The sequence below is a fragment of the Neomonachus schauinslandi genome, chromosome 9 (genome assembly GCF_002201575.2).
Source record: "Neomonachus schauinslandi chromosome 9, ASM220157v2, whole genome shotgun sequence".
In the NCBI taxonomy this organism is placed as follows: Eukaryota; Metazoa; Chordata; class Mammalia; order Carnivora; family Phocidae; genus Neomonachus; species Neomonachus schauinslandi.
In genome coordinates, this window is record NC_058411.1 from 116,927,755 (window position 1) to 116,954,193 (window position 26,439).

Sequence of the window (26,439 nt, forward strand, 5' to 3'; positions counted from 1 at the left end):
GAAAGAATGTCCAATGGAAAAAAGACAGTCTCTTCAACAAATGGTGTTGGAAAATTGGATAGCCACATGTAGAAGAATGAAACTGGACCATTTCCTTACACCACACACAAAAATAGACTCCAAATGGTTGAAAGACCTCAATGTGAGACAGGAGTCCATCAATATCCTAAAGGAGAACAGAGGCAGCAACCTCTTTGACATCAGCCGAAGCAACTTCTTCCTAGAAACATCGCCAAAGGCAAGGGAAGCAAGGGCAAAAATGAACTATTGGGACTTCATCAAGATAAAAAGCTTTTGCAAAGCAAAGGAAACAGTCAACAAAACCAAAAGACAAGCGACAGAATGGGAGAAGATATTTGCAAATGACATATCAGATAAAGGGCTGGTATCCAAAATCTATAAAGAACTCATCAAACTCAACACCCAAAGAACAAAGAATCCAATCAAGAAATGGGTAGAAGACATGAACAGACATTTTTCCAAAGAAGACATCCAAATGGCCAACAGACACATGAAAAAGTGCTCAATATCGCTCCGCATCAGGGAAATCCAAATCAAAACCTCAATGGGATACCACCTCACACCCATCAGAATGGCTAAAATTAACAAGTCAGGAAAGGACAGATGTTGGCGGGGATGCTGAGAAAGGGGAACCCTCCTACACTGCCGGTGGGAATGCAAGCTGGTGCAGCCACTCTGGAAAACTGTATGGAGGTTCCTCAAAAAGTTGAAAATAGAGCTACCATACGATCCAGCAATTGCACTACTGGGTATTTACCCCAAAGATACAAAAGTAGGGATCCGAAGGGGTATGTGCACCCCGATGTTTATAGCAGCAATGTCCACAATAGCCAAACTGTGGAAAGAGCCAAGATGTCCATCGACAGATGAATGGATAAAGAAAGTGTGGTATATATATACAATGGAATATTATGCAGCCATCAAAAGGAATGAGATCTTGCCATTTGCAACGACGTGGATGGAACTGGAGGGTATTATGTTGAGCGAAATAAGTCAAACAGAGAAAGACATGTATCATATGACCTCACTGATATGAGGAATTCTTAATTGCAGGAAACAAACTGAGGGTTGCTCTAGTGGAGGGTGGGGTGGGAGGAATGGGGTGACTGGGTGATAGACACTGGGGAGGGTATGTGCTCTGGTAAGCGCTGTGAATTGTGCAAGACTGTTGAATCTCAGATCTGTACCTCTGAAACAAATAATGCAATATATGTTAGGAAAAAAAAAAGAAGAAGAAGGTAGCAGGAGGGGAAGAATGAAGAGGGGGAAATCGGAGGGGTAGACGAACCATGAGAGACGATGGACTCTGAAAAACAAACAGGGTTCTAGAGGGGAGGGGGGTGGGAGGATGGGTTAGCCTGGTGGTGGGTATTGAGGAGGGCACATTCTGCATGGAGCATGGGGTGTTATACACAAACAATGAATCATGGAACACTTCATCTAAAACTAATGATGTAATGTATGGGGATTAACATAAGAATAAAAAAAAAAGAAAAGAAAATTATACTTCAGCAGCATATAGTTTGAATTCTTCATTTCACAGGCAGAGACACTTAGAAAGATTATGCAAATTCCTGGTCAAGAATTTGAAGGTATTAAGGAGGGCTCTTGTTACGATGAGCACTGGGTGTTATAGATAAGTGAGGAATCATTAAATTCTACTCCTAAAACTAATATTACACCATATGTTAACTAACTAGAATTTAAATAAAAATTTGAAAAAAAAATTGAAAAAGTAAAAAAAATAATTTGAACCCATAAATTCTAAATCCTAGCCTGGGCCCTTGCTAGAATGGCTCATCTTTCTCTTACTGTATTTTAATTTTTTTTAATTTGACAGAAAGAAAGAGCACAAGCAGGCAGAGTGAGAGAGAGAGAGAAGCAGGCTCCTCGCTGAGCAGAGAGCCTGACATGGGGCTCAATCCCAGGACCCTGAGATCATGATCTGAGCCAAAGGCAGACGCTTAACCGACTGAGCCACCCAGGCGCCCCCTCTCCTACTGTATTTTAATTGACGTCTGTATGTCCTTTCACTTATATAGATACTCTTAGGTATGGGTTAAACACTAGCATTTTGCAAATGGAGAGAATTGAACACAGATGGGATAATATCTTGCTTAAGGCCACAAACCTAGTTATCAGATCACCACAGTATGGCTGATGCCCATAAGGAGCTGTCAGTTACAGTTAGGACCATTCAAGCTACAGTGGCCTGGGACCTGGAGAGAGGTCTGGGCACACTGAGTGCTGCTGGGGCTAGAAGGGGGGCAATCAGGTGTGGAGACACAGTGAAGGATTCAAAGGGGAAGCTGGTTTTGAGCTGGACCATTTAAACAGGCTCAGTGATGGTAAGTTTCTATATTTAGTGGTGGGCTTAAGTTCTAAGAAATAGACTAATGCTGTAAGGAACTTGTTCTTAAGAATAATAAAGTTTGGGGGAGGAGGGTGGGAGGATGGGTTAGCCTGGTGATGGGTATTAAGGAGGGCACATATTGAATGGAGTACTGGGTGTTATATGCAAACAATGAATCATGGAACACTTCATCTAAAACTAATGATGTAATGTATGGGGATTAACATAAGAATAAAACAAACAAACAAACAAACAAACTAATGATGTATGGTGATTAACATAATATAATAAAATTAAATTAAAAAAATAATATCAAAGTTTGCTTGTTAAACTATGTTTTAATAATAAAACTGAGAAAAAAACACATAAAGATATCATCAGAAAATCAGCCCCTAAGAGTCTGATATCATTTTAGCTAAAAAGAATCCCATAATAAGATTCAAGCCTAATAACAATGACATATAGTTTATAAAGTGTGGACAGATATAAGCCTGAAGCTGGTTAATATTTGAATAAAATTTTGTGCAATATTTTAGGTTTTTATTAACTTAATAAAATATAAATATATCCGAAGTCAATTAAAACAATTAAAACTGAACGGTGTGTGCTTAAAAGCCATTGAAAAAAAAAGATCCAGTGTTCTTTGCTCTTAAGCAATCAAAATGAATTAACATTATTAAACCACATGTTCCCATCACTTTTATGCTCTGATTTTAGGCTATCAATATAATATTTTGATAACATTAGCATTATTTACTTTTTATAAAATACACTGAAGTAAAATATTAATATTTGTGGATGACAAATTTCATTGTAATGAGCTTTATTGCAACTGAGATTTAGGGAAATAGGTCATCTTTTTGTAATTCTTTTTCTTTTTCCTCACATATGCACAGGTTTGTTGGATATAAACAAAAGAGTCAAAATCCATAGAAACAAGCTGCGGGGCGCCTGGGTGGCTCAGTTGGTTAAGCGACTGCCTTCGGCTCAGGTCATGATCCTGGAGTCCCTGGATCGAGTCCCGCATCGGGCTCCCTGCTCGGCAGGGAGTCTGCTTCTCCCTCTGACCCTCCCCCCTCTCATGTGCTCTCTCTCTCATTCTCTCTCTCTCAAATAAATAAATAAAATCTTTAAAAAAAAAAAAAAGAAACAAGTTGTGTTTCAGCTTTCCTCTGGCACCCAATCATTAACAGTTTTGGAAATCATTTAACATTAACTATAAATGCTACTCTTGTGATTTGTGTTATTAATTATCACCAACATAATTGCCACAAACTACAAGGAAAGATACATTTATGTTATATTATATTATATTATTATATTATATGTATAGTATGTATGTTATATAACATATACATTAATAAGAGGGTCAGCTTTTCCTTCTAACAGCAGATTCCTTTTTCTAAATCATCTTTCTTTTTTTTTTTAAAGATTTTTATTTATTTATTCATGAGAGACAGAGAGAGAGAGAGAGAGGCAGAGGGAGAAGCAGGCTCCCAAGGAGCAGAGAGCCCGATGCGGGACTCGATCCCAGGACCCTGGGATCATGACCTGAGCTGAAGGCAGACGCTTAACCATCTGAGCCACCCAGGCGCCCTAAATCATCTTTCTTTTTTAGAAAACGATCAAGAGTTTCTTTAATAAATTTACTTGCATCTTCCTACCTAGGCTAAAAGAGATTAGTGTTTAATTCACAACTGGGAATTGCAGATATATTTGTAAAACATTCCAAAAATGTTGTTTGAGGGAAAAGAGAGGCAGGAAAATGTTAACATATTCTATCAATGGTTAATCATTAATCTAGCCTTTAGGCAAAAACAGAATTATTGTATGATTTAATATAGTAAATCTTTTCTCACAAATCTCTGTTTCTGATTCTTTTAGGAGTTTCGGACAATGGAACTTAGTGCACTGACCATAAAAGCTGGTTAATGTAGGGTGATCACATAATTGCAGAGATAAATGAGGACACCTGTGTCACTTTAAAACTCAACATAAGACATAACTGCTTGTATGTTTGTTTTTTCCCACTATCTTGACCTGGTGATTGAGAAGGAATCAGGGGAGCAGTGAATGTCACAGCTGTATAGTGCAGAACCAAGTTTGTCAGTGTTATTAATGCACATGGATCTGCACCCATTTTTGGCCACTGTTGGAGTAACAGCTAATATCTTTAGAGTAGTGACTGGTAGCATCTCCATGCATAAGAAACACAGATATTTGTTATATTAAATATAGCAGGAGAATGTGCCAGACTGCCACTTCATTTTGCCATTGCTAGTTATTTTCGTCATTGAAATGTAACTGATGAGGGAAAAAAACATGCAATTGCTTTAAACAAGCAGCCAGTGAAGTGGGAGGCACCTGGCTCCTCTTCTGAGGTGGACTTCTGAGATTCTAGGGCAATAACAGGTCCATGTCACAGTGCCTGAAGTCTGCTGTACCGAGCAAAATGGGTGGCCCCAGACTCTGCTACTCAGATCCCAGGTGGAGTGACAGAAACCCTTCGCCAAGCAACCTGGACATTATCTAAACAGGTAGGAGACTGGTGACTTTAAATTGTCTGATGTTGACAACAAAAACAAAGCAAGGGGAAGCTGTAAAATATTTACTCCAGGCTATTGTTTGAGCAAGATAAGTGGCTAAGTAACCATCTGGTTGGTAATTCTTCCCTGGCAATCTGTACATTGCATTGTTCTCCTTAATTTCCCTCTAGGCTCTGCTAAATGCTTAATGTAATCATCATGGTTGCTGTCAATGTAAATAAAGAGATAAACTGAGGCAAACTCAACATTGACTAGAAGATGAAGCAATAGCAATTGCAATTGCAACTAAATTACAATTTGACGAATTGTAATTTGGGCGGACCAACTGTAGCAATCTACAGGCAAGTCCATTGAGGGTTTTGGGCAGACTGTATTTATGGGCAGGGAATGTAAAGAGGGAAAAAGTCGGTTAGTGGTGAATTCTGCTAAAGGCATATTTTAAAGAATGGCTTTGTTCTTCAAGAACTAAAAATTCACTTGATTAGGATGTGTTGAAGGATTTTGCAATCAGTATCCAACCTATTATGCTTACATGTTGGAATTGATGGGCCTCACATGCTTATCTGAAGAGTAAGGGGGTAGAGGGAACATCCCATTCTCAGTCTCCACATGATGAAAGAAGAAGGAAATTTTGTCAATAGCCATATCTGAAAGTTCTTTCTAATGTGCCTTAACTTCATACAACAAAAGAATTCCTAGAATCTCATCCAATTTTTAGACAGAATAGCTACATCATTTTGTGTTGAGGCAGCCCTACCTATACTGGCGTTGTCTACATTCCCAGCAGAGCTTTTGGGTTGAGCAATTTTCCTAGTTTGCTTCTTATGCCCATTAATTGAAAGGTCTTATAAAGAATATCTGGGCTTGTTTTTGTATTCATTCACCATTAGGTTATCTTGCTGAACACACTTGAGTTACCTAGAACTTTCTGATAATTGGTTCTCTACACACCTATGGTATAATACTAACTGATGTCAGATAAAATGATCTCTGAGGCTTTAAAAACTAAAGAAATCCTTTGAATAATCAAGATAAGATTAAGTTGTTCAGTACATTTTTAGTAGTATGCCTAAGAAAGATAAAATACAATTAAAAAGCAAAAATACTAGGTGGGACGAAAAACATAAACCATTTTTTAAATAATGAAAGAAAAAAGGTGAATGAAAGCCAAGTCTTAGAAAATGTAGAGGATTTATTATCTGACTCTTGCCTACCTATCGAAGATCATTTCAAGGTGCTGGGCTGTTTCAACTTTGAGCTTCATCAGTGGAGAACTTAATTCACCGAGTATCAAGCCTTTCCATCATGCTGGCCTTTGTCAATGTCCCTCCTCCCCTTCCCTTTCCGTCCCTTCTCCTCCCTTTCCTTCACTTCCTTGATTTCCTTTCCATCCAGAAAACCCCTACATATCTGTCGAATCCTCATTTATTCATTATCTCTACTGTGATGCTCCCTAGACTCCTAAGTGGATGCATTTCCTTCTACAGTGTTCTACTTCTCATTTTCAGAGTATACCGAAACCTGTATGTTAAACCCTGCATGACCTAGAGTTCTTCATCCCTATGCATCAGCATCCTGTAAAATTGGAGCATCCTGACCACAAATTGTGTTGTGAGGGTTAAGTAAAATAACACCAGGACAATGACAGGAACAGTGGCAGCAACACTATGAATGTCAGATAGGATAACCATTAGTGTTAGTAGTATTATAATTATTTGTATCATGTAATAAACTGATTGAAATATTATTGTTTTCTGAGAGGGACAGTAGTACAGTGAGGACAGTTCCATGTCCTTTTCATATTCCTTATACCTAGATCTACTATATGACAACATTCTTGACCAACTACCCTAGCATTTTCTGTGTGTGTGTGCGCGCGTGTGTGTGTGTGTGTGCATGCTCTTGGGCCCACACACCTCTATCAGGTTTCCTGATGGTAAGCTTTAGGAATGAGTTTAAAACCTGGATGAGAGGTGGCCATATTGTCTTCTTGTCTCCATTCCCTTAAATTCATGCTATAATCTCAGTCATTAAGCTCTGACTTTACTTCACTGCAGAAGAAATTTTTTTTTTTTTTTTTTTTTTTTTACTGCAGAAGAAATTAAATGAAGAGAAGAAAGAGTCCTTCTTTCCAAGACTTTAAGCTGAGTGGCCCATCCTATCAGTCCTTTTTCTATCCCACTCCTGGCCATGCTGGGGTTCTCAGGAGGTGGTGAGGTCCTGAACCTGGAAATACCCCAATGAGATGGAGAGGAGCAAGAAAAGACAGTGAACTCAGAAAAGAGAAAGACAGAGAAAGCTAAGAGATTTACCCTGATCTCTTTCCACTTTCCCATATAATATAATATAAATATAATAAATATAATATATATAATATATATAAATATAAATATATATAAATATATATTATAATATAATATATATAATTATATATAATATATAATAATACATATAACATTATAATATATATTATATTAATATTATATAATAAATATAAATATAATAAATAATATAATGTAAAAATATTCCTTATTACAGTTATCTGACTTTCCTTATCTCACATTTGGACTTCTTTGCCTAGTAAACAGAAGGAAAACTGGTACAACCCATGAAGGTTAACTAACCAGTCAGGGCCATATGGCATTAAGAGGGTTTACAATTAATGTATGATTAGCTGACTAAAATTTATAAAATTTAAATAATCAACAAGCTGCATACAATTTAGAGAAGTTGCCACATATGTTGTGTATAAAATGATTCAATTTTGTCATAATATTTATAGATACTCCCACTATATTTGAAGCGTTTCAAATGTAGTTTGAAAGTCTAACTTCTTTCCAATTCTTTCCCTTCCTCTCTCTCACTTTATCTCCCTCTCCTTCTCTCTGTAGGTCTCTCTCATTTTCTCTCCATCCTTCCCTTTCCCTCTCCCTCCTTCTCTTTTCATGCAATGGGAAGGGCACTGTGTAAAAAAAGAGAACTGTAAATTTATTGGCTCCTCAAAAGAATATAAAACACCTTTTAGTAATAAAACAATAGTATCCTTGCTGCCTACCCTTACCAAGATTTACAATATCGTTTGGAATAATGAAGCTACTCTTTGACCTTTAGACACCACATATTTTTATTGGTAGCTGGCTTCTTTTGCTATCCCTTTGTCCATGAGGATAGGTTAAGAGTTATATTGTTTTAGAGAAGGAGGAAGAAGACTACTATCTGTCACCAGGATGACTTAAACAAATATGTAGGACAAGTAGGTTTTAAGGGTGGGGAATGAGAAAGATGCCACAGATATTCCTACCAGCCTGGAGGAGGGAGGTGGCATGAAACTCCAGGTGACGGAGAAAAAAAAAACACATGGGGGGTGCCTGGATGGCTCAGTCGGTTAAGTGTCTGCCTTCAGCTCAGGTCATGATCCCAGGGTCCTGGGATTAAGCCCCATGTCAGGCTCCCTGCTCAGCGGGAAGCCTGCTTCTCCCTCTCCCACTCCCCCTGCTTGTGTTCCCTCTCTCACTGTGTCTCTCTCTGTCAAATAAATAAATAAATTCTTTAAAAAAAAAAGTTAATGATTGAAATAGGCATTTATCAGTTCTTACTACTTTCTTAGCCAAAAACCAATCCCTTGAAAACCTCTACTTTTGCAGAATTATAAGGTCACAATATTTTTTTTATTTTGATTCTTCACTTCTTCCAAAGAACATCTTCACACACTGACGCAAACTACAACACCATCTTTAATCCTGTCTGAACCTCACAGATGAATCCTGCTGGGACACTTGCCATGTGCAAAAATTCCCTCTTGGTAGAATCTACTAATCTAGATTTTACATTTTAACCTAATTTCTATCATTAAAGTGAAACCACCAGATAAAGAACAAAACATAAAGATGATAGTAGAAGGTGTCATTTTGCCACTTTTGCATGTGTGCTTTTAATATTCTGTATGTACACTTAATTAAGCCAGTTTGAGCTCTTGAAAAATATTCAATAGCTTGGGAAAATATTCAATCTAACACTAAGTACCTGGGAGCAAATATAAAATCATTTTGTATAATTAACATCTGTGGTCATCAAAATTAAGTACAATGAGTTGGGAGACAGAAAAATGGTGTTGAGTGTGAGTGTCTGCAAAATATACATGTGTATATTAATTTTTTAACATGAACTTTTCTCAAAGTAAATAAAATGGGGGTTATTGAATTATACTCAAAGGGGCTAATGAAATCCATCAGTTAAATAAGTCCTAATATTTAAAGATATGGGATAATAATCATTTTAGAAATGTTGAAATTACAGATTGAATGGGAAATGTTGTAATTTGACTTAATTGGCCCATACTCTTCCTTTTTTAAATAGATTTGTTTGTTTGTTTGTTTGTTTGTTTATTTATTTTAGAGAGTGAGAGAGAGAGGGAGGGAGGGGCAGAGGGATAGAGAGAGTGATTATCCAGCAGACTCCCCTCTGATGTGGGACTTGATGCTGGGCTCAATCTCATGATCCTGAGATCATGACCTGAGATGAAACCAAGAGTCAACCAACTGAGCCACCCAGGTGTCCCTGACACATACACTTCTCTTAGCCTGTCTCTAAATGAAGGCCAGATTCAGGAGTGCAACAAAAAGTGAATGACATCTATATTAGAACACATAAGCCCAGAAGAATCACCTACCCTCTTATATTCACAGTCTGTTGACCACTCACCCTCATTAAAGGTTGGAGTGCTTGGGCCCAATCTTGGAAGAATTTCCCCTGGGCTCTCCAGTGAGAGGAGAGGTCTCCTGTCTTTTGCCAGGGATGTTCATGAGGGTGAAACCTGCTTCAATTAAATTTCATGGAAGTTTACCCATGAAAATAATGCTATTCTCTCCACCCTTACCTCCAGAATAGAATAATATTCAGAGAAAGCACTGATCCAGTCCTTAATCTTAGTTCATTAGCATCATTCCAGAAACAAGTTAATTCAGTATCCCACCTAAGACATTGCATTGGCCTTTTCCCACCTCTGGGGTACCATTTAGATAAGCAGACTTCAGCACTCAAAATCCAGAAATGGGCTGAACCAGGAGAAAGTGAGGTTCACTGTGGAAGTGCCCCAAGTGCCATGCTCACACCACAAGTCCAGGTGTTTTGCTGAACCTACTAGCTAAACATGCCACATGAACATACTCCTTCAGAGCCCTGGGCCCTAGTCAATGAGAAGAAGGCTCTGCTCTTCTGTGCCTCCATTCAGCCTTGGGGAGCCTGCAGTCATGATGGACAACAGGTACGGAGGGCTTGCTTATTGCCAGGCACAATGCTTAGGCATTTAAATAAGTGATGATTTCACTCTTGCATGGTACTGTTGAGACAAGCTATTCATGATCTCTCTTTCCCAGTTACCGAGACAAAGACCTCAAGTCAGTCCCAGAATGAATTGCCCAAGATCCCACTGCTAAGAAATGGACCTCAGCCCTGAATGCATGAGCTCAACTCCATAGTTGCCTGACTCATGGCCACACAGCACCATCTGGAAGCATCAAGGGTTCCATTTCACACAGATGAGGAGCATCCCACACATTTCTCTGGGAGCCAAAGAAACTTGGGCTCCTCATCCCAGAAACAGATGGCAGTTTAGCATCACAGTGGCAACCTTTGGATTTCTTAGGGGTCATCTTTGCAGCAGGGGAGTCTGGTTTGGCAGAAAGGGGCTTGCAGGACTTATGTAGTAACTGCAGGGGAACAGTGAGCATGGAGGAGGAGCATTTCCTTTTTTTTTTTTTAAGACTTTATTTATTTGTCAGAGAGAGAGAGCACAAGCAGAGGGAGAGGCAGGCAGAGGGAGAAGCAGGTCCTCATTGGGCAAGGAGGAGCCCAATGTGGGACTTGATCCCAGGACCCTGGGCAGACGCTTATAACCAACTGAGCCACCCAGGCATCCCAAGGAGGAGCATTTCCTACCACTGGACACACCGACAGGTAGACTGCGAGGTCCTTATTCAGGTCACATGCCTAGACTATGATGGTTTGTCTATTAGGAATTACTCACCACTGGTGTTTCATGTTAATAAAATCTCCTTTTGGTACATTCTCATTGAAACAGCACATGTTCTGAGGAAAACGCTTTCCAGGTAAAATATTTTCCAACTGACTTACAGGGCTCTGGGTCCAGAGCAGTTAAACATCTGAACAAGAGAATGCTAATTCTTTTTCACTTGGGCTTTCTGACACAAGCCAAGATCATGTCCCATTAGACACATTTCTCAAGCCCTCTCTTCTGTTCATTCTTTGAATCACTCTCTCCAGGCAGGACAGGGCTCCCAGTGAGTCTGCCTGAGGAAAATCAGCAGGGTTTGGATCTAAGTCTCTTCCCCTCTCCCACCCTCCTGGTCACTGAATAGTCATGCCTGTCCTGCCGCAGCTGCTTCTGTTGTCATACTGGGTACCACCTCCTCTGGTTAAGTTAAAAGTGTCTGGTGAGCCCTTAAGTATTTGCTCCCCTTGCATAGCACTTTGACACTGCATCATGGTCTGGAAATGCTCTGGGTCCTGATTCCTAGAAGCAGGGAAGCAGGTTCCGTCTGTCCCCAGGCCCTAGTACAGAGCCCAGTGTGTGGTCTATACCAAAAAACTGTGTCGTAAATTGAAGAACAAAGTAGACAAGCTTACGAAGGAAGAAGAGGAGGAGGAGGAAGAGAAGGAGGACACATATAAAAATATTTATATCAGACCTAAATCAGAGAACTTGAAGGTTTTATAAAGATGTTCAGATAATCTTGGCATGACTTCCCTGGCTTACATAAGCCTCTGCTTCAAATCTGTCTTAAAGAAAGGAAATCTGGATGGAGGTTTAAGATAAACATGCACGGAAATAACAGAAATTATCTATTAAACCCTCAGAAATTGCAACATGTCATTTGCCTATAGTGACTTCATAGAAAAGGTCACAAAAATTTAGATAGGAATGCTTATACAAATACTTTCCCTTTCATTTTATATTTTATTATACTTTTAACCATGGGGATAGATCACAAATGTTTGTTTCCTCAGCTTCAAACCAGAGTTTATAATATCCTGGCCCATGAAGAATTGCATTGTTTATCCTAGCTTTTGTTTTGTATTTGATTTGATTACTCACAAAAACAAAATAACTGGGGCGCCTGGGTGGCTCAGTCAGTTAAGCATCCAACTCTTGATTTTGGCTCAGGTCATGATCTCAGGGTCATGGGATCAAGCCCCAGGCCTGGCTCCACACTCAGCGGGGAGTCTGCTTGGGATTCTCTCCCTCTTCCTCTCCCACTGCACTTCCCCGAGCTCACACACTGTCTCTCAAATAAATAAATAAATCTTTAAAAAATTAAAAAATAAAATAAAATAACTAAATGAATATATCACCTCTCATTCAATTAAGTTTTAATTATGGGCCACTGTGGAAAACATTAAAATCTGATTAAAATTGAACATATTGCAAAAAAAAAAAGGCTGAAAAGGAGGTATAACAGTAAAAATCAATATATTTTATTATAACTGCATAACACTTTAAACAGCTTCTGACTGAGGAAACTGAAGGACCAAAGAGACAATAGACAGTTGTCCCCACTGAACAAATGAGTGCAGCTCATGATGTTTTGGGCACCATCCTGAAGTGGAATTGGCATGTGGCCAGGAGGACTCTGGGACATCCTGGATGGGAGGAGGGAGGCCAAGCTGACCTGCCCAGTAATGCTTCACTGCTTTCCCTCTAAACTTCAGTGTCTATAAAAGAAGCCTGCAGTGCCACATAGCCACCAGAGGGTGTCACTGCGGCTCTTGAACTAAGAACCGGTTGCCCTCCCAAAGTACAGCCAGGGTAGGAGTCAGACCTTCTGACCAAATGCCCCAAAAAGTGGCACTCTGCATTGCTTAACTCTGTGAACTGGAGCTGAGCCTAGCCCTTCAAGGAGCTTCGAGGTGTGCAAACCAACTAGTTTCCAGCTCACACAGTAACCAGAGTCTCCTATGTTTCTGTGTGCTTCAAGAGAAAAAGAAAAACAAAAAATCCTTGCTTCTTGACTGTACATTTCACCCCATAGTAGCCTCTTGATATGTATATTTGAGTAAGGAATAAATTATTTTTTATGCAATACTTCCTCTTTACATTCTTCAGTGTTCATCCAGTGTCTCATTTATCACATGTCCTGTGCTCTGACAGTTTTTCTTTTTTGGATCTCATTGGAAACCTGAAGGGATAACAGAATAAAGGGCTTCAGGCAGACCTGTTAGCTCAGGCACAGCTTCCCACTGGGGAGGTACATTGAGGGTGTGTCACTTCTCTCACCTCTGAATTTACTGATTGCTTTGCTACCAACCACCAGCCCTTCTCTCTACACTTCTTTTCCTGTCTCAACACAGTATAATTTGCATTGGAATAAAATTTCCTAAAGCTAGGAAGGATACTGTCTTCAATAGAGTAGTTCCCAGAAAGGATTTAGAATGAATCTACAATATTCACCTACAACTAACCTTACATCCGAGGTGCTAAAAGGCACAGTTTTTCTCATGAAATAGAATGCTATTTGTAAAAACAACAAGCAGACAAATTATGGTTACTTTCAGATTTGGGTGTTTGGTAGATATTTTCTTGAAAATGAAAGAAGGGAGTCTGTCCCTTCTAGGAAAATAATTGGAAGTTTTTGTTGAAAATACTAAAATTTCAGATTTCAAGCACACATTAAAATTTTGGGAAACTTGTATTTACCATCATGAGTTTGATAGCTTCCCAATACTTAAATACTATTCTAATGAGATTGGTGAGATCATTAACAAGTGTGATCTTTGTGATATTGTGTCAACATTTGGATGATCTGCATGACTCTGTGAACCAATTTTTTTCAAAGACCAGTGCATAATGTTGCAAAATCATGCATGGATAAAAGGTATATTCAAATAACAAGATAGACCGATGGATTGCAATGTAACAGTATGAACAGTTCATCATACAGTATCAGGTTTCACATTGCAATTAAAGTCTAAAAAATTACCCCTTGTTGAAGTTTATGTGATATCAAAGAAGAATATCCATGATTACTTGAAAGGTCTAATAAAATACTTACCCGTTTTTTAACTACAAATCTGTCTCAGGCTGGATTTTCTTCGATCAAAATTATATATCACAAAATATTGAATGCAGAGGGAGATATGAAAATCTTCTGGCTTTCATTAAGCCAGATATTATAGAGATTTATAAAAATGTAAAATAATATCACTAAGTTCTTGCTAAATTCTTTTGTTTTGGATAATATAGTTGTTTTTATAGAAGTACATTACTTATGCAGGCTTTTTGTTATTTTTAAATGAATTAATACATATATTAAAATGAATCAGTTTTAATCTCTAATATAGTAAATATTGATGGAGATAATACACATCAAAGTTTTTTGGGCCTTCAATAATTTTTATGAGTTTTACATAATACTGAGAGCATTTTTGCTGTATTAGTGGGCACACGGACTGGGAGTTGTGTATCTTATGCTAAGTCAATTCACACATTTAAAAGTCATGGCTGCTAATATAAATTTCACTGAGACTCAGTGTATTTTAATAAATTCAAGTTATTCACTAGGAATAGTTTCAGAGGCAGAATGGAAAGAATGAACATAAAGGGCTAGTCTCTGCTCAGTATTAGGGAAGACAGAATGAGAGAATGGGAGTTAATCACAGTGAAGGACTTTAGACTGCAAGGGTAATTTCTGCATTGGAGTACCTCCCTGTGGAATCCCAGTAAAAACAAAAACAAAATAAAACTGAAAAATGCCCCACTCTTGAAGTTAATTTCTCTTTATAATGTTTATAAAAATTTCAAATGTACAAAAATGCTGCAAGGCTTTTATAATGAACACCCCATATCCGTGTAGATTCTTCAGTTAACATTGTACTATATTTGCTTTTACCCTTATCTGTATAGATCAAATAAATCCATGGGGTTACAGGATTCCTCTGTGATCTAACTGCATTTATCAGTCAACATGTTAGGAAATTCTTTCCATGTCATGAATACAAGTCCTTAGCACCACATTCAAAGTGTGCAGCCTGTTCTTGTAAGGACACGCTGAGATCTATCTAACTTATCTCAGATTATTTAATATTTGGATTGGTTAAACTCTTTACTAATTTGAAAATGCTGAGATGGACACATTTTTCCATTACAATGATCCTTTATTTACCTAAGATAAAGTCTAAGAATTAGGATCCTTCAATGAATGAACATGCACCTTTCCAAGGTTTCTTGTGTGTATTGTGGTAAGTTTTGTCAACATGAATTTTCTGTGCAATATGAGTCCATATGTAGCAGTCAAAGAAAGTTTGAAGACAAGAGGAATAGAGGGGGCATTAGTAGCTCCTTTCACATCCTGCCTCATAGTGGGTCCTCAATAAGTATCAAAGGAATAAATAACTTAATGATGAAGCACAGTGCTAGGAGATTTATTTCTGGAGTCTCTGACTGGAAGGTAAAAATCAGAGTTGCTGGCAAGTCAGCTTTGTCTGTACATTGAGATCTCCTGCCTCCATCACATCCCCCATCAAATCTTCCCCACTCCCTAGATAGAAACTTTTTTATTCGAATTAATTTTCATGGAAATCAAGGGTAAGATATAATTTATTATATAACTATAAAATTCATTTTGGTAAATACACTTTATAAATCTATATTATTTTTTAATAGCAGCTTTATCTAGCTATAAATTACATACCATTAAGTTCACCCTTTAAAAGTGGACAATTCAGTTGTTTTTAGTATATTCACACATTGGTTACCAATCCATTAATTACCAATATCTGATTCCAGAACATGTCCTCACTCCAACAAGAAAGCCTAATCTATGCCTTTTAGCCCTTATTCCTTATTCTTCTCTAGCCCCAGTCCCTGGCATCCACTAATATAATTTTTGTCTTTATAAATTTGTCTATTCTAGATATTTTATATAAGTGGAATCCTACAAATATTGGTCCTTTTGTGTCTGCTTTTTTTTCATTTAAAAAAGTGTTTTCAATGCTAATCCATATTGTAGCATACCTCAGGACTTCAAATTTCTTCTAATTGCTGAATAATATTCCATTGTGTGGATATATCACAACTTTTTTATCCATTCATCAGTTGGTGGACATTTGTATTTTTTCCACTTTTTGTTTATCATGGATAATGCTGCTATGAACATTTATGAGCAAGTTTTATATAAGTGTGAATGTATATTTTCATTTCTCTTGGCTATATACCTAGGAATGGAAATGATGAATCATATGGTAACTTTATGTTTAACTGTTTGAGGAACTGCCAAACTGTTTTCCAAAGCAGATGCATCATTTTACATTTCCACAAGCAATGAAGGGTTCTAATTTCTCCGTATCATCACAAAGACTTACAATGAAGCCTTTGTGTTAACAGCCATCTTAGTGGGTTGAGGTAGCACCTCATTGTGGTTTTGATTTGCATTTCCTTCATGACTTGGGTTATTGATCATCTTTTCATGAACTGATTGGCCATTTGTATGTCTTCTTTGGAGAAAAGCCTATTCAAATCCTCTCCCATCTTTAATTAGCCTATTTGTGTTTTTATTGTATTGTACAGGCATACACTCTTAGTCTCTCTATTCTCATGGTCTGTTTGTTTACACTGAGGAGACAGACTCCCCACCAGGTTTAAGGCTGGAGACCACTAAGCAGCTCCCATCTGGTGGCAGATTTCAAGACATAGAGAGACTAGGAGGCAAACATGTTATAGCTCATGATGGAAGCCAGCGGAGACAAACCTTTTCCTGCTGAAGTGAAACCCTGAACACGCTGAGCTTTTCTGGCACAGCACAGTTTGGTCCTGTTGCCATCCCAGAATTATTGACAGTGCTCTTCCTTCTTAAAAGTGTTTTGATTGAAACAAGAATTCACATGATATACAAGTCCTGGGTATTAACACTACTGAACAGCAAAAGTCCATTCAAAAACTCATTAATGTGGGTTGTGCATCACCCAGTCTGTGTGCAAGACATGTGGTGCTGAGTATACAAGGTGTAGCCACTGACTTTGGGAGCATTTATCTAGTTAATGAGAGTCTTCCATAAAACTGTAGTAGAGATGAAGACTGTGGGAATTGAATCAAGCTTTAAACACATGTGAAACAGTCTCCCATGTAACAGAACTCTGAAGTGAAACCTAACAAATATTAAATTCTTACAGTAGCTTCTCTGGCTGGAGCATACTGCTACTGTAAGCCACAAAATATGAGAAAGCATATTAGCATTTCTTAAAGCTTCCCCTTGATGCTTCCCTGTGCAGCTAAGTGCTGTTGCCCTTCCTCAGGCCCCTGGCAAGTCCTGAGTCTCCGAGGCTCCCATCCACACACAGGCAGCACCACCCATCCTTAGACAGCCCCTGCCGGGGCTGGGAGTTGTCATTGTGCTTCCATCTTAAAGTGAGGTATGGCCAAAGACATATTCATGCATTGTAGTCAAAATAACTGAAAAAGGATATACTTTTGTTAATTAGAAAAGATTTGAGGTTACAGTGATGATGGCACAGCACTGAATTCCATCTTGCTCTTCTGGGAAGGAAGTAGGCAGGGACTTGCTTTAATCTCATGGTGAATAAATGCACAAATGATAGCTTGCACCTGCTGTCAGTCTTCTTGTCACCAAGAGTGAGACTCACCATTCCAAAGGGTTATCTAACTTCATCCTCCTATTATTACCGTAATTTCTCAGACTATGAAACTAAGGCTTAGAAAGATACAGTAATTGCCCAAGGTCATCCAGTTTATTTGAAGTGCAAGCTTAGATTTGAACCAAAGTGATCTGACTTTGGAATTGGCCAGCTACCTCATCAACCCTTTCTTCCTCCCTTCTTTCAAAAGCACTGTGAGCCCTTACAGTGCCAGGCACTGCCCTCAGGGCCTAGGGGTGCCACAGAGAACAGAGACAACTGCTGTGCTCATGGTACTCACTGGGGTGCGAAAGGCAGTAAACACAGGAACAAGAACATGCATGATGTCTCAAAGAAAATAAAGCAGAACCCAAGGGTGGGGTGTGGTACTGTTATACACAGACAAATCTCAGAAGGCTTCTTGAATATGGTGAACTTTACATGAAGACCTGGAAAAAGGGCAAGAAAATTATGCATAGGTGTATGAGAAGAGGCTTCTGGTCTGAGAGAAAAGCTGATGCAGCATTTGCAGGCAGGCATACCTGGCAAATGCAGAACATAGGTGTCCCGTGTGGCTGAGCACCTGGAGGAGCAACAGTGTGTCTGTATGTGAGGTGAAGAAGCCTTGGGAACGTGGTAAGGATTTGGTCTTTATTCTGAGTAAGGTAGAAAGCAATTGCAAGGATATATCTGACCAGTCTGGCTGCTCTAATGAGATGATGTATAAATGCCCTGGCGGTGGCAAGAGGCATCCACCAGCCTGCACATGGAGAAACTGCCACTGGGCCAGGAGGAAGCTACACAAACACCGAAAGTGGACATAGGCCCTCAGAGAATTCAGTGACTACATGTTAGGGAGAGTGGAATGTCCAGGACAACTCTAAAGTCTGCAAAGACAGTTTTCCTTTAATGAGCAGAGAAAAGAACAGAAAAGGACATGTTTGGGGTGGTTTGTAGGTGTCACACTTGAAATGCATGATGGGCACCCAACTACCAGAATACCCATCCCCTTTCAATGCTTCTTTGTCAACAATAGCAAAATTAAATAATACAGATAATACAAATAAAATAAGGTATCAATTTTTTACCAAATGAGCACATGCTGGGTTCTATCTTGGGCATGTCACAGAGGTGGTTTCCTTTATTTTGTTCCCACAATCCTGTGAGTTAACTGGCACTATCCCCAGGCCAATTATCAGGCCCTATGACTTCCACTACATCACCCCCTGCTTCTGTGTCAAGTGTGGGCCATGGGGAAAGCAGTGAGAACATAGCTCAGCATTGACTCTCAAGCTCAACTATAGGGATTAAGGGCTGAGTCCGACCCTGACCCTAATGTGCGGCCTGTGGCCTCAAGCAAGTTGCTCCTACAATCTCCTTCCCCCTCAGCAGCATGGGGTGATGTGAGCACCTGCCTTACAGGCCAGTGAGGAATAACCTCTGACAGCCCCTGACCCAAAATGTGTTCACTATATCTCAGTTTTTCATTCTTAGAATTCCATATTTCAATGTTTTTTATTCTTAATTTGAAGGCTACCAACTTGCTTGGTTCCCCTTGGATTTTCGTCTTGTGGGATTTCCTGAGTCATTTTTTCTAGTTTAGGAAAATGAAAAAGAGAAGCTGACAAATCTCCTCCCCACACACCTCTTTGAAGTGTAGAGAGCTGAACGTGCTCTCCCTTGGTCCTCTTTCTCTCACTATCTGCCCTGAGTTATGAGGTGAAGAGTGACAGTGAGATGGAGATTAAATGGCTGAGGGAGGGGTTTGGCAGAGTCCCTATGTGCCATGCAGTCTTAAAAGAATGTAAGAGGACAAAAAACAAAACAAAACAAAAAACAACAACAACAAAAACACTCACAAGAAAGACTACCTGGCCTATCTAGACCTATGTATTTTAGCTGCAAAGGAATGTCCAGTGGACCAACAGTCTCCTGTGGAAACCCTGTAACCTCCAAAAGCCATACAGCACACGTCTTCTGTCTCAGCACTCATGACAGGCTAACCCTGTTTGTCTGCCAAGTCTAGGGTGCCTTCCTCTCCCACCAGCGCTTCCAGAGTCGGCCTTGTTGGGCTCTCCTCCCTCAGCAGGCCTGTCATCCCAGTTTGTCTCCCATTTCTGATCCAGCTCCATCCTAACTCTCCAAACATAAGGAGCAATGGGATTTCTACAATTCATTTGGCAAACGATTGGTAACCTCTCTTATCTGTGCAATCATCCCTTGTGTATCTTCATATCGATCACTGAACCGGAAATCAGGAGATGTTGTTTCCCATCATGGATCTATCAGGACCAGCTGTGTGCTGTGAGAAGCATAGGTAAGCTCTCTGGGTCCTGGCTCCTCATAAATGGAGTGAAAGTCTTGGATGAGATTATCTGTAAGACACTGTCAAGCTTGAAACTTTTAAATGTCTCTGATGTACATGGAGGGAAGTCCTGAAGTCTAAAAGGATGTTTGGGAAAGTGATTAGGAAGGAAGAAATGTATGACAAGTGTGGTAATTTCTCCAAATAAAGTTTATTGTGTATACACAGGGGAAATCACAACCCAACACAGTAACCTTTTGGCTATTGTTTAAGTTGCCAAAAATAAGTCCTGGTAAGAAGTGTTTTTGTTATTGTCACTAAAGAAAAAAAATAGGGCAGTAAAGGACGCAGTCAGGTATGAGCAAAATAAAAAACATGGTCTGCAACTCAATGGGGAGCCCAAAAAACATGTTTCTGGGAGAAAGATTGCAGTGCAACCATTCCTCTAAAATGCGTTTCCCCCAAAGCACAAGTTCTAAACATCCCTCCATTTTCTTTGGTAATAACCTCACGAACTATGAACTATGGAAAACTTTACACAAGGCTCAAGAAGCAGGCAAGGTTCTGTTATTCCAGCCAAACAATAAAGAAATTCCCTTAGCAGGGGCATTTGCAAGGACAGAAAGGCAGACCCAATGTCTGGTCAGCATGTTCCAAATGCTGGAAGATTGCAAAAAGGCATTTGATCTCAACAGTGTTGATGATGTTCTGGTGAGAGTGGAAGCTGAGGAAACCACCCTTCACCATTTCTATTGTCCCCTATATTTGAGTTAAATAAACTCTCTTTAGATTTTAAACTTAAGTAGAAGTGTGTCTCTTCTGAAAAAAATGACACAATCCCTCTCTTAAGAGTTATGGCAGACATAATTTTTCTTTGGTCTCTGGGTCTTGAGAAGATCACCCTTCATTTTAGGTTCCAGCCCAACTAATTACAACGACCCAGAAAGCTAGAGGAGTATTTGAGTTCTCCCCTAAGGGCTCCAATTTCATTTTAAATGTTATTTTATGTATATTATTTGCTCTTTAGCAATCTATTTCATCATTCTCTAATCACAGAAACTTTAAACACTAGAGTCATTTTTTATTTCTTTTTCTCCCTTAACTGCACATCCTCAACTCACTAGTCTTTGTCCCCTCTGGCCCTTTCTCCTCCTTTCCACTCTCGCTACACAACTGTCTAACAAGTATCTAACTGGTTTGTCTGTCTCTGTTCCTTATTTCTCCAGCTCTCCCTGTTACACATTGAACTTTTTCAAACATGCAAGTGATCGTGTCATTTCTTAATTCAAAAGCTCTTTCTTGTTGTTGTCAGGAAACATTTGAGATCTCCCAGGCTGACATTCTGTTCTAGGCTTCTCTCTCTCTCTCTCTCTTGCACTGCACACTGTTTTATGAATCTCTGGGTTTGTCCACCATTTTCTTTCCTCTCAAAACTCCTGTCATCATAACTGTCTGTTAAATCCTAACTTTAATAACTGGAAATGCCAATTCTTCCCTGATTTCCCATTACAGGAGTAATTTCCTGCCTCCTAAAATGTCAGAGGAAATTTTACTTTCCTTATTACTATTTGCATTATTATGTGTTAGTATATTATCTACACATAATAGTTGGAGAGAGGTAAAGCACAGTGGTTAAGAGAATGAGATCTGCAGACTTGTTTTAGAATCTTGACTCTTGGGACTTGAGCAAGTTACTTGAGCACCTTGGGCCTCAGTGTCCTCATCCAAAAAGTGAAAACAACAATGCTATGTATCACACTGGGGCTTTTAAAGGGTCAAGTTAATTAATTAATTCATTATTACATAAATACAGCAGTCTAAACAGTATATGCTCAGTAAATTCTTACTGATAAAAGGAGTGTCTGACACTTATTTAACTCTGTAATTTTTTGTTTCCATTTTCAAGGACATCTTTCTTTGAAAATTCCTGATTCTTAACTATTAGCTGTAACTGAAATAGCATACGTAGACACTTCTGGACTCTGCTCTAGGCTGAAAAGAGCTTGCAAGTTGTCACAACTGGCCTTACAATGAGAAAAGCTTGGACTAACTGAAAGTCAATGACTTTTTTAGACCCATCCAAGAACTGAGGTCACAAAGCAAATCATCACTCAGAAATATGGAGAGACATGTGAACATGGAGTCAAAGCAAAGGTCTATTTATCTGGAGAAACCACTGAAGCAATAAGCTGGCAGGAACACTCACATAATAATTCTGATAGTTGTTGGAGGCTCAGTGTGAACAAGAATGAAACCAAAAAACTTCTTGGGGCAACAACTTCAGGGGTCCCCCAACATTTTCATGGACTTAACCTCCAGGAACCCCATAAGGTTCTCAAAGTGAAGATCCAAGAAAGATCTCTTCTTTTCTCTGGGAAGAGAAGATTAATCATTATAAAATACATCTGGAGCCTTCACTATATAAAAGAGACCTACTGGAGGGGAAAAGTCTTTACCAGAAACTTACCTCAGATGGAGAAAGGCATTCCTAGCACTTCAGGCCCTCTGGCCTTCCTATCTCACCTAAGGTGGTGAGGCACAGTCAACAGGAACTAGGGCTTCAAGAATATCAGATAGGGATACTGTAGCCAGGGAGGTGAATAGGGTAAGGAAGAAAACATCTTATACCACTGGAGAAACACTTGTGAAAGTCATAGCCAGAAACCCGGGCTTACTTAAAGGCTGAGATGCAATTATAAAATTAGAGCTCCCCCACCCCAATACCTCACTATAAACCAACAGGGCTCCAGTGTAAGAACAATGGATTCAAGATGAGAGAGTTTCAAAATGCAGACTCTCTATGAGGAGGTGCAACTGGCAAGCATAAATCACTCAGTAAGGACACTGGAGGGATTTTTAGCCTTTGGCACTTACAGCTCCACCAAATGTGACACACAGCCCAGCTCCTCACCAGATTAATGTAAATTCTCACATTAAAGGCCTATTTCCTGGTATTTAGTAATCAATACAACTTGCCTGGCTTTCAAAAAAAAATTAGAAGGCAGGCCAAAAGGCAACAAAAACTCTGGAGAGACAAAGCCATCAATAGAACTATATTCACAGATGACACAGATGTGGAATAATCAGATAAGAAATTTAAATTAACTAAGATTAATATGTTAAAGGTTCTAATAGAAAAAATGGAAAACCATTGAGTTATATAAGTAGAAAGCTGAAAACACTAAGAAAAATTAAAAGGAAATGTTATAGGGGTGCCTGGGTGCTCAATTGAGTGTCTGACTCTTGGTTTCAGCTCAGGTCATGATTTCATTGGTTGTGGGATCAAGTCCCATGACCTCGGGCTCTGCACTCAGTGGGGAGTCTGTTTGAAGAGAGACACATGCTCTCTCTCTAAAATAAATAAATAAATCTTTAAAATCTTTTTTAAAAAAGGAAATATTTTAAGCCAAAGACAGTATAACAGAAATGAAGACTATCTTCATGAGTTCATCAGTAGATTTGACACATTCAAGGAAATAATGAAGATAGGTCAATGGAAACTTCCACAACAAATGGAAAGTATGGGGGAGAAAAGGGGGGACCATAACATCTAAGAAATGTAGGGCAATTACAAAAGGTTTAATATATACATAATTAATGGGGTGCCTGGGTGGCTCAGTTGGTCAAGCATCTGACTCTTGATATCAGTTCAGGTCTGGATCTCAGAGTCATGAGTTAAAGCCCTGGGTTGGGCTCCATGCTGGGCATGGAGCCTACTTAAAAAAATAAATATATACATATACATTATTAAATATATATAATATATGTAAAATATATAGATTATATATAGTTATATAATGTACATATATTTTATTAAAATACTAAAAGGAGGAAAGACACCAGGGTGGCTCAGTCAGTTGGTTAAGCATCTGCCTTCAGCTTGGGTCATAATCCCGGGATCCTGGGATTGAGTCCTGCATCAGGCTCCTTGCTCAGCAGGGAGCTGCTTCTCCCTCTGCCTGCCGCTCCCCCGCTTGTGCTGTATCTCTCTCTGATGAATAAATAAATCAAATCTTTAAAAAAAGAGATTTAAAATACTAAAAGGAGAAAGAGAGGAGGAGAAGAAATGTACAAAGTAATACAATAAGGGCTCAGAATTTTCCAAGATTGACAGACACCAAACCACACATCCAGGAAGATCAGAGAACATGAAGCAATTTTTAAAAAATGCTACAACAACCCAAAACCCATCACCTAGACATATCATATTCAAACTGCAGAAAACCAAAGACAAACAGTAAATTTGGGGGAAAAAACATGAGAATGGTAGCAGGTGGTAAGAGGGCTAATAAATCCTAACATTAGAGAAACAAGGACAAAAACTCCAGTGCACATGTCAGAAACCATGCTGGTACAGACACTTTGGAAGACAGTTTGGCAGCTTCTTACAAAACTAAACATCCTCCAACCATATAATTCAGCAATCACACAGCTTATTATTTATCCAAAGTAATTGAAAACTTATGTTCACACTAAAACCCCACAAGGATGTTTGGAACCAACCAAGATGTTCGGAACCAACCAAGATGTTCTTCAGTGGGTTAATGGATAAACAAACTATGGTACATCCAAACAATGAAATATTAATCAGCACTAAAAAGTAATGAGTTATCAAGCCATAAAAAGACATGGAAGAACATTATATGCACATTAAGTGAAAAAAGCCAATCTGAAAAGACCATAACCTGTGATTTCAACTATATGACATTCTGGAAAAGGCAAAACTATGGAGACAGTAGAAAAACCAGTGGTTGCCATGGGATGGGTGTAGGGTGCATGGATAAACTGGCAGAGCACAGAGGAGTTTTAGGGCAGTGAAAGTATTCTTTGTGACACTGTAATGTGAATATGTGATCATGCACTTTTCGAAACCCACAGAATGTACAGCACAAAGAATGAACCCAAATGGAAACTATGGACTTTGGGTAATGACATGTCAATGTGGGCTCATAAATTATAATGAATGTACCACTCTGGTGGGGGACATTGATAATAAGGGAGGCTGTGTGTGGGGGGGGGGGGGGGGGGAGTATATGGAAAATCTCTGTAACTTCCTCTTAATTTTGCTGGAAACCTAATAATAAAGTCTTCCAAAAAACTGCAGGCAAGAGATTGGAGTGAAATATTTGTAATGTTGAAAGAAAGAATAAAACACTAACTTAGAATTTAATATCCAGATAAATTATCCTTCAAAAGTGAAGGAAAAAAACTTTGTCATACAAACACAAACTAAGAAAATTTGTCAACAACAGACTTGCCCTTCAAAAAATGTTAAAGTATGTTAATCAGACAGAAGAGAAATGATGTCAGAAATTCAGATCTACCTAAATAAAGGAGTATTAGGGAAAAAATAAAGAGAAAATAAAATCTTTTAGTAACTTTTAATTGATGTAAAATATAACTGTTTCAAATAGTAACTATGTGATTATAGCATATGGACAAGTGAAATAAAAAATAATGTCACAAGGGACAGAAAAAAAAAAAAGCAAATTCTCTAATCAGGAATCTGCACCACACATGAAATAATATCCCATCATTTGAAATTAGAATTACAGTTGTTCAGAATGTAAATTGCAAACTTTAAGGAAACTATCATTTTTTAAAATAATATAATTTATATGCTAAAAATTAAATGGAATCACATAAAACCACATGAAATTCTCAATTAAAACCAAAAAAGTGAGAAAAAGGGAGAGGGGAGTCAAAGAACAAAGGTAATGAAACAAAAACAATTATAAACATAGTAGATATTAATCCAGTTATATTAATGATAATTTTAAATCAAAATGCTCTAAATACCTCAAGTAAAATAGATTGTCAGAGTGAAGTAAAAAAAGAGAGCCATATGTTGTCTATAGGAAACCCACTTTAAACAGAAAGACTCAGACAGGTTAATTTTAAAGGAATGGAGAAAGATTTACTAACATTAATCAGAAGAAAGAATAGTTATTTTAGTTTCAGACAAAGCTGACATCAGAATAAGAAAGTTAATAAGGGGTAAAAAGTTACATTATACAATGATAGAGGTGTTAATTCTACAGGAAGACAAAGCAATTCTAGAAATGTAGGTACCTAACAAGATAACATCAAATTACATGAGGTAAAATTGAAAGAACTGAAAAAAGAAGTATATAAATTTCTTGAGAGACTTCAACATCCCTATCTCAGTGAATATAGAAACTTACACAGCTATTAAATGGCAGAGAAGACTCAAATCTAAATCAAAAACACTGTTTTATCGATTGGTAATTTTCCAACTAGTTCATAAACTTATGATCAAAGAAAGCACCAATCTGTGGCTTAAAATGTCTTAAATGTTTTAAACAGTTTATAGGATTTGATATAATGATCAAAATAATTTCATCATAAAAATTACATTGCCTTTCAAAAGTTAAGAGGATTTAATTCAGCTAAATTAAGAGAATGTTTCCAATATTCATTTCTGTCCAATATTAACTTTTCACTATGGGACTCCTTTAATGAAAATTCTTTACAAAGACTAGTAATGGAATGAGCTCTGAAAGATACATATTAAATAGCAAAGCATATTTATATTGACATTCATAGTC

General features: G+C 38.4%; 1 protein-coding gene across 1 annotated transcript in view; it reads right to left on the minus strand.

Annotated features, from left to right (window-relative positions):
• The window catches only part of GABRG3 (gamma-aminobutyric acid type A receptor subunit gamma3), a 756,122-nt gene that overhangs the window by 261,135 nt on the left and 468,548 nt on the right, over positions 1 to 26,439 (minus strand). The window lies entirely within an intron of this gene.